Below are 6,034 nucleotides of genomic sequence, written 5' to 3'. Positions count from 1 at the left end.
CCATGTCTTCCCTGGACCGGAATCAAGCATCCTAGGACCGGTTTCTGGCTATCAGCCGTCATCAGCCAGGATAGCTTGACTCCAGTGGCGTAGTGAGCATGGGTCCCACGTCTGGGAATACCCATCCCACTTAGGGCGAAAAGCGTTACAACAAACAAATGATAGACGGAATGCTGACAATGCAGACATTCTCCCCCAGTCAAGAGATCTGGGTTAAATCCATCGTTCTTTTGCCCACTACGCCACCCCAGTTCAGACATGGCCATATGCAAATCAGTCTTGACCCTGTGCCTCATGGGAACAGTCCAGCCCGAACTACCAAGCCATGTCTTCCCTGGACCGGAATCAAGCATCCTAGGACCGGTTTCTGGCTATCAGCCGTCATCAGCCAGGATAGCTTGACTCCAGTGGCGTAGTGAGCACGGGTCCCACGTCTGGGAATACCCATCCCACTAAGGGCGAAAAGCGTTACAACAAACAAATGATAGACGGAATGCTGACAATGCAGACATTCTCCCCCAGTCAAGAGATCTGGGTTAAATCCATCGTTCTTTTGCCCACTACGCCACCCCAGTTCAGACATGGCCATATGCAAATCAGTCTTGACCCTGTGCCTCATGGGAACAGTCCAGCCCGAACTGCCAAGCCATGTCTTCCCTGGACCGGAATCAAGCATCCTAGGACCGGTTTCTGGCTATCAGCCGTCATCAGCCAGGATAGCTTGACTTCAGTGGCGTAGTGAGCACGGGTCCCACGTCTGGGAATACCCATCCCACTTAGGGCGAAAAGCGTTACAACAAACAAATGATAGACGGAATGCTGACAATGCAGACATTCACCCCCAGTCAAGAGATCTGGGTTAAATCCATCGTTCTTTTGCCCACTACGCCACCCCAGTTCAGACATGGCCTTATGCAAATCAGTCTTGACCCTGTGCCTCATGGGAACAGTCCAGCCCGAACTGCCAAGCCATGTCTTCCCTGGACCGGAATCAAGCATCCTAGGACCGGTTTCTGGCTATCAGCCGTCATCAGCCAGGATAGCTTGACTCCAGTGGCGTAGTGAGCACGGGTCCCACGTCTGGGAATACCCATCCCACTTAGGGCGAAAAGCGTTACAACAAACAAATGATAGACGGAATGCTGACAATGCAGACATTCTCCCCCAGTCAAGAGATCTGGGTTAAATCCATCGTTCTTTTGCCCACTACGCCACCCCAGTTTAGACATGGCCATATGCAAATCAGTCTTGACCCTGTGCCTCATGGGAACAGTCCAGCCCGAACTGCCAAGCCATGTCTTCCCTGGACCGGAATCAAGCATCCTAGGACCGGTTTCTGGCTATCAGCCGTCATCAGCCAGGATAGCTTGACTCCAGTGGCGTAGTGAGCACGGGCCCACGTCTGGGAATACCCATCCCACTTAGGGCGAAAAGCGTTACAACAAACAAATGATAGACGGAATGCTGACAATGCAGACATTCTCCCCCAGTCAAGAGATCTGGGTTAAATCCATCGTTCTTTTGCCCACTACGCCACCCCAGTTCAGACATGGCCATATGCAAATCAGTCTTGACCCTGTGCCTCATGGGAACAGTCCAGCCCGAACTGCCAAGCCATGTCTTCCCTGGACCGGAATCAAGCATCCTAGGACCGGTTTCTGGCTATCAGCCGTCATCAGCCAGGATAGCTTGACTCCAGTGGCGTAGTGAGCACGGGTCCCACGTCTGGGAATACCCATCCAACTTAGGGCGAAAAGCGTTACAACACACAAATGATAGACGGAATGCTGACAATGCAGACATTCTCCCCCAGTCAAGAGATCTGGGTTAAATCCATCGTTCTTTTGCCCACATTCAGCATTCCGTCCATCAATTGTTTGTTGTAACGCTTTTCGCCCTAAGTGGGATGGGTATTCCCAGACGTGGGACCCGTACTCACTACGCCACTGGAGTCTAGCTATCCTGGCTGATGACGGCTGATAGCCAGAAACCGGTCCTAGGATGCTTGATTCCGGTCCAGGGAAGACATGGCTTGGCAGTTCGGGCTGGACTGTTCCCATGAGGCACAGGGTCAAGACTGATTTGCATATGGCCATGTCTAAACTGGGGTGGTGTAGTGGGCAAAAGAACGATGGATTTAACCCAGATCTCTTGACTGGGGGAGAATGTCTGCATTGTCAGCATTCCGTCCATCAATTGTTTGTTGTAACGCTTTTTGCCCTAAGTGGGATGGGTATTCCCAGACGTGGGACCCGTGCTCACTACGCCACTGGAGTCTAGCTATCCTGGCTGATGACGGCTGATAGCCAGAAACCGGTCCTAGGATGCTTGATTCCGGTCCAGGGAAGACATGGCTTGGCAGTTCGGTCTGGACTGTTCCCATGAGGCACAGGGTCAAAACTGATTTGCATATGGCCATGTCTAAACTGGGGTGGTGTAGTGGGCAAAAGAACAATGGATTTAACCCAGATCTCTTGACTGGGGGAGAATGTCTGCATTGTCAGCATTCCGTCCATCAATTGTTTGTTGTAACGCTTAATTTTAAAGCAGCAGTTTTGTTTTGGTAAATATTGCTATTACCTCAACGGTGGCGCACTGTTGTAAACCCTTTTTGTTGCGTGTGTTTTTTTTCCTATTATTGATTTGTCTCTATCGCTATTGCTTTGAGATGCATATCTGTCTGCTATTCTTTATTTTTAACAATTTTTATTTTTGGATCTGGAAGTGGTTCCTCTGTTCCTGTGGAATTCCATCTAGAAAATATTTGTGTTGAACAGTTTCTTCTTATCAACGCAGGTAAGATTTTTTTGTGTACCCCTTTGTTCCTTTATATGCAGCCATCGCATAACGTTCTTTATGTATTCTTTATAGTTTTTTCCTTTCTTTTCTTCTCTTATCCGTCCTTAGTCCTTGATTTGGTTATCGGTGCCTGTGTATTTACATTTGAATTGAAAAGAATAGTATTTCTATCAATTTTATGATTGACACTCTGTCTGGATTATATTCATAAATTGGTCGTTCTCTGTTGTTACATATATAATTTTTTATATATATATAGACACCTAATTTACCTTTTTTCATCTTATTTGTTGTGACAGGTCCCGTCTCTTTGGTACTCTTTGTTACGTTACGCCCTGAAGAAGGTGGTACTCCCTATTCGGAGTTGTCTCACCGAAACGCGCGTCGGCGTTGTTGAACAGGGCCCCTCTACTCCCTTGATTGGATTTGTGTATTTCAAAAAATATCCATACACTTGCCTTGACCAACTATTAGAATCTTCTTGGATTCTTTATTCCATTGTTTTGGGTGGGGCCTATGAGTGCTTTTGGTTTTTTCCTGAATGATTTATGTGTTTATGTGAGGAAGGCTTGTCTTGGGTTTGAATGAATGTATGTCTGATTAAATTTCCCTTTTCTGACTGGGAACCTGTTTTTCTTTATTCTGTTGTGTATTATATTTGTTCCTTTTTTTTGTATAACTATTTGTAGCTGGTTGATGTATGAACTTTTGATATATATTGTGTGTGTTCAAAATACAAAAAAAAATTTGATCTATACATTGTGATCACTTTGGAAAAGAATTTAACAACTTTTTATATATAAAAAAAAGAACCAATAATAAAATAAAAAAAGAGAAAAATTCTGTAATACTAGTTCTTTTTGTCTTTTTATAAATTTTTGGGTTTCTATATGTATGTATATGTCATATGATCTTGATTCAGCCAGAGTGTCATTTTGCTTGCATTTAAATTTATGATACATTGTACATTCTTTAATAACAAGGGTAGAGTATATCTTTTTGTGTTCTCGACTGTATCCAGTAACATCCAATAGGACCTTTAGGTTATGTTTATTAATAATACAAAAAAAATATGGTTACTTATGGACCACTGCATGTTAAAAACACTATAGAGATGTGTGAATAGTGTGTATAATAATTGAGCACTTGTAAAGGGTCCGCGTGATTTTTGATATGTTTTTTGATATGTTTTTTTTATATGTTTCTGATATGCACTTTAGTTCTTTACTCTACACCAGTTTGTACATTGGGCTTTCTTAGTTTATTTGGTATACAGATATTGTAGATTCCATTATTGTTATTTGTATTGCTTCCAGCCCTGAGGAAGTCGTTTGGGTTAATCCCTACAGCGCCGAAATGCGTTGGGAGTGGAAGATTCTATTGAGAATTAAAGAAGATTGGAAGCCCGAATGAATATTGTTTCTCTCTCAATTACTGTCATATTTTCTTTAAAAATTGCGTGTGCATCGACATAAGTAATCAGTTGAATCAATCTATGATTGAGCCGTTTGGGGATTGGGGTGGTATTCCCTTAGTCTGATAGCACCGCAGACACTCTTTGTGGGATCAGTTGTTAATACGGTGGAATCTTGTTGGAGCGCTAGGTCTTTCACTTACACCCATTCCTACATAAAGCCCGCAAGGTACTCGCATGACCTTTACTTTCTGTGGTGACTGTGTTCCATTTAGTTATAATTTTACTACCTAACTTTTAGCATTACGTAGCCCCCAGGCCACTAGTCTCTAAGTTTAAGAAGTGACTCCTGTTGTCTCTATCCTGTAGCGGAAGTGTTCAGACTTGGTACTGTGGGCTATATTAAGCCAAAGTGATTCCTGACTAGCGGGTAATGGGTAAAAGGAAATTAGCTGTTGGGGGACCCTCTGGGACAAATGCTGTAGGCCCAGTCGGGACGATAGACTCCTTCTTAACTAGGGCGGCTAATGCCATAACAAAGAAGATAGCCCTAACTGAGAAAAGACTGTCCCTGGAGACTAAGAAAATAGCACTGGGTAATGCTGGGCGCGGTTTAATTCAGGAGGAAAACAGTGTCCCAACAGAAGAAATATGTTCTACCACACCCCTAATCATATTGTCGGAAGGCCAAATGGGCGACCGGGACTCACCTACTGGTATTTCCATAGCCACCCTAACAGCAGGTGATGATCTGGATTGCCCCTCGACCAAGAGAAAACGAACTGGCGGAAGCAAAGGTTTGAGAAAGTCTCCGCGAACAAAAACAACTCCGCCACCGGCTGAATTAAAACTGCCACTGCTGTTGGACAGCCTTTTTGCAAGGCTAAAGACTATGACTAAAGCCTTGTTAGTACCTGTAATTTCCAAATTAGAAGGAATTAAGTCAAAATGTGATTCTTTTGTTTCCATACATAATAACAGTTTTTCTGGGCATTACATAGCAGCCGGAGGGAGGGGGGGCGCCTACTGGTTCAGCTCATATACCCCAGGTTGGCAGCACCCAAGTACATCGGGCAATCAGTACTCAAGCCCAAGCGGGTATGTCTTATCCTAGTAATACCATTATTGACTACATTCCGGGGGGGGGGGGGGGGTCACTGCATCCCAGGTAGTCCATCAGGAAGTGCAGGATATTGTTAATGAGGACCCGCTATCTACACATACCTTAGTTCACCACAAACTGGTAACGACTGCAAACAAATGTATACTTATCTCCCACCCCAATCAGCGCCCTTAGTAGCTGTGCTTTTGGGGGTTCCTCCACTTACATCTGGAACCAAGGAAACCTCATTGGATCTCATACACAACACCACTCATTGGTGTAACAATAATGTGACTAATGGCTTAAATATTTCTCCTGACATTATTATGGCCAGAAGGGTGGGTTGGATTGGTCACGGGACTGGGAAAAACACTGAGGGGGATTGCATAATTGTCAATTTCAGGCACCCCATGCGAGCCAAAGCATTAGTAGACTGTCAACATAAGAATGGTACCAAATCTAAAATTAGAATAGTCTCACTTCAAACTTTATATCCTTTTAAACATTCCCTAGTAAACTGTGATTGGCAGACGAATGGCTGGCAGATGCCGTTTAAGTTGGTTACACATCCCCAAGATAGAAGTTCGAACACTACACTACCATTAACAAATCGATATCTACCATTAGCTAACCCTCAGTGACTTGATGCAAATGATTGACTGGCAACGGTAGCAGGGACAACACAGGTTAAGAAGTCTCTACCGAAAGCTCATATTGAA

This window comes from Triturus cristatus, chromosome 1_1 (genome assembly GCF_964204655.1).
Source record: "Triturus cristatus chromosome 1_1, aTriCri1.1, whole genome shotgun sequence".
In the NCBI taxonomy this organism is placed as follows: domain Eukaryota; kingdom Metazoa; phylum Chordata; class Amphibia; order Caudata; family Salamandridae; genus Triturus; species Triturus cristatus.
This window is presented reverse-complemented; position numbering follows the sequence as displayed.